The sequence below is a fragment of the Austrofundulus limnaeus genome, unplaced genomic scaffold, assembly GCF_001266775.1.
Source record: "Austrofundulus limnaeus strain Quisiro unplaced genomic scaffold, Austrofundulus_limnaeus-1.0 Scaffold509, whole genome shotgun sequence".
Taxonomy (NCBI): domain Eukaryota; kingdom Metazoa; phylum Chordata; class Actinopteri; order Cyprinodontiformes; family Rivulidae; genus Austrofundulus; species Austrofundulus limnaeus.
The window spans coordinates 87,173-91,268 of record NW_013952911.1 but is presented as its reverse complement, the minus strand read 5'-3'; positions in this window follow the sequence as shown (position 1 = coordinate 91,268).

Here is a 4,096-nt window from a genome sequence, read left to right as displayed (position 1 = left end):
TTTCATTTATTTGGAACACAATAACTACATAAAACAATAGAACAATAACTGCATAAAACAATAATATAACAATAATTGAACACAACAATAACAGAATTAAAAAAATTACTTTGAAACAAGTCTTTCAAGTACTGAAAACAGTCTGTCCATTCTCTCCCTGCTCTCCTGTGCTCTTCTCTCCTCTGCTTCTCTCTTCTGCCTCATGTCCTCTCTGATCAGGTCCATCAGCTCATCGTCCCTGTCCCTTCGCCTCTTTCTCCCTGTTGGTGGCTGATTTCCTCCCTGACTTTCTTCCTCTTCCATCTCCTCTTGGTCACCCACTGCTGCACTTGGCCCTGGAGTGTCCTCAGGGATGGAGGAAATTAGGACAGGAGGCGTAATGGAAGGCCTCTGTCCTAACACCTCATCCATAAGGTCAAACCAGGGCCAAGTAGCAGCAGTGGGCTTCCCACTTGACTCCTTCTCCTGAACCTGGATACTTGCAATCCTAAACACAGAGGAAATCAGAAATCACAGTTGACAATAAAAGAAACAAACATCTTTTAAAAATGAACATTTATTAACATGTGCGGTTAAAAAATGTAATTCTTCACTTCTCATATACATACTTTATACTTTCTTTTTAAGTTGTCCCACTTCTTTTTGGCCTGCAGGGGGGTGACTTTACCCTGCAGGCCCATCTTCTCCAGAATTGTCCTTATAACATACACAAAAATTAGTGAAGAGGAAACATGTAAGCTGTCGATCCCTTCTTGTAAAAATAGTTTTCATAGCAGAACACAAAAGGAAAGCCAGTGGAACCCCATTGAAAGTATACTCCATTTAAGATCACAGGTTATAAGTGTTTTAATAACTATTATGATAAGTTTATTCTTGTACCTCCATCCCACAGCGGCCGAATTCTTAAAACCCGTGAAGAGGTGTTCATTTTTTTTCCTCAGCTTTATATAAGCTTCTGTCTGCTCCTTGGACCCTAAAAAATAGCAAATAAAAAAGTCTCAAATTAAAAACTAGCTTAGTTAGCGGGAATACACGAAAAACTAAAGGACCCGCCATACGAGCTCATTCACGACATTTCTGAGATAAGTATTATTTTAAAACATTTTTATGCAAAGGACTAAAGCCTAACAATACAGCCGCTTTTTATTTTCTATTTTTTACCGGCAGATTTTAATATACAGTACTTACATTTAAAACTGTACTCCTCCATCGCTTCGACTCTCGCTTCGTCCGCCATTACAAGAAAAAAAGAATCTCCGGTCGGGCCGCAATGCATTATGGGATATGCTGGGCCGGGAAGGATCCATCAGACCAGTCCTTCAAATCGGGGAATAGGAAGGACGTGTTTGTCGGCCGCATCGGAGGAGTCCTCGGTTTTGGACGGCCTTCGTCGCGGCACTGTGATGTATGCGGCCGACTAATTCGGCCTTCGGAGGACCCGGCCTGCCGTTTTGGACACAGCCACTGTTCTTCTATTTCTGGAGCATAAAATAAAAATAGGACCAACACCCGTTTTTTGATTTTCAGCATTAGTTTTTAAAAATAAAAATATGACGAAAAAGTACTTCTGCTATGTTAAAGCATTTGTAAGTGATCAAAGATATAGCGCCCCCTTCATTTCCAGAGTGTAATGGAGCTACTTCCATATATGGTATGGCTCGGGCCTCGGGCACGACCCCACCCCTTATGTTTTGCTGCAGTGAGGGCTTACTCAACGTTTCACATTTCGCAGCTTTTTGCGGGACAGGAAGTTCTTTGACTTCTTCTTCGTTACCCAAAGTTACCAGACAGAATAGCGACCCCATCTGTCTATGTTAACGTTACAATCAAGCYACATCTACAACTACTTGATCCTACAATATTCCAGCAAAATGTCTACAAAGTATTTTTTATAAACTTTGTATTTGAAATAGGACTTTATTTAATGCTTAGATTTGTGTATTGCAATACGCCATCTCATCCACTGCAAGGCAGCAACACACTAACTAGCATGCAGTTTTCGAAGAAGAAGAAGAAGAAGAAGAAGAAGAAGAAGAAGAAGAAGAAGAAGAAGAAGAAGAAGAAGAAGAAGAAGAAGGTGTTCATTTTGTGCGCCTACGTTGCAACGACCAGAGCTGCGATGTAAAAGGAAAAAGAAGTCACTCAATAGATATGAGATATGCTTAATATTAAAAAGAAAAAAAATTGTATAGGCCTTCTGGACGGGTTCTTCTTTAATGAAACGTTTCGTCTCTCCTCCAAGAGACTTCTTCAGTCTGAGAGTTTCAGGCAAAATTCAGGCTTTTAAGCACTACCTCTATGTGACTGATACATCACATGGCTATCGTTGACACCTAATTAACACCTATTGTTAACAGGGGGTGGAGTGATACTGGCAATAGCAGCACTGTAGGAGGGGGACAACTGAAAATGGAGGCCTCCACCTCTGTTTAATGATGGACGGTCTTTCTTCACAAAAAAGACTTCTTTTACTCCTCTCTCAAACCAACGTTCCTCRCTATCAAGAATGAGAACATCCTCATCTCTGAAAGAGTGACCGCTGGCCTGTAAATGAGTGAAAACTGCAGAGTTCTGGCCATTAGATGTAGCTCGTCTGTGTTGGGACATTCTTTTGAACAGTGGTTGCTTTGTTTCCCCGATGTATAACTGGTCGCAGTCCTCCTGGCACTTAACAGCATATACAACATTGRTCTGTTTGTGCCGGGGCACCGGATCTTTGGGGTGAACCAGCCTTTGCCGTAGTGTGTTTTGGGGTTTGAAAGCCACTGGGACATCATGTTTAGAAAATAAACGTCTCAGTTTCTCCGAAACACCCGCAACATACGGAATAACCACTGGTTTGGGTCTGGGTTTGGGGTCTACATTTTCACCTGAAGGTTGCATGGAATCCTGTCTGTGTTTCCTGTTTGCTTTCAGGAAAGCCCAGTCAGGATAACCACACTGCTCCAGGGCCTGTRGTGTGTGTGATTTCTCTTTCTCCCTGGCTCCTGGGTTTGTAGGTACACTGTCTGCTCTGTGGTACAGAGTCCTGATCACTCCTAACTTGTGTTCCAGTGGGTGGTGGGAGTCAAAACGCAAATATTGGTCTGTGTGGGTGGGCTTACGATACATGCCAGTTTCCAACCGTCCTCCATCCGAAACCGACATCGCAATCCAGTAACGCCAACCAGCCATTTTTTACATCCTCTCGTGTGAACTTAATATATTCATCCACCGAGTTGATGTGATCAGTGAAATGTTGGACCTCCTGGGCTTTCATTTTTACCCAGTGTCGTCAACATATCTGAACCAATGGCTCGGTGGCACCTCTGAAAGATATGTATGATGGAGTCATCACCCGCTATGAGAATGCCCTGAAACTATTCAACAAGTTTAGATCCATGAAAAAGGCCTTCACCAAGATTAATGTTGATCGCAACACCATTGCAAGAACAGCTGCAATTGCTGAGCTAGCGATCACATTTCCAGATACCTTCAAGGAGCTGCTCACAGGAAACGAGGACAACGAGAAGATCTCCCAGTTTGCAGAGCGCTGCAGGAAGGCTATAACGAAGGACATGGCTGAAACGATCACAGCAAATAATAAAATATAAAAAAGAAGTGGAAAAACTCCTCCCAATAATGTACAAGTACACTTAGAAAATGGAACTCTTAAAACAACCTTTTTGTTAAGTTAAAGTTTTTAGTTTTTTAATCAATATTTCAGAAGTTCATTATGCTGAAACGGAAGTTGAACCCTCTGTTTGAGGGAGGAAAAAGTAATCTTTGTTTTTATCCCAAAGTACAGTGCTAGGATTTGAACCCTCTGAGGAAGAAAATGTAATCTTTGTTTTTAACACAAAGTACAAATGTTTGTTCTAAAACTGTGCTAGTAGTTAAACCCTCTGTTGGAGGAAGTAAAAACATTTTTGTTTTTATCCCAAAGCACAAATGTTTGTTCTGAAACTGTGCTAGGATTTGAACTCTCTGAGGAAGAAAAAGTAACTTTGTTTTTTATCACAAAGAACAAATGTTAGTTCTGAAACTGTGCTAGTAGTTAAACCCTCTGTTGGAGGAAGAATAAATATAACAAGAATTGTGCAAAACAAATAAAAAG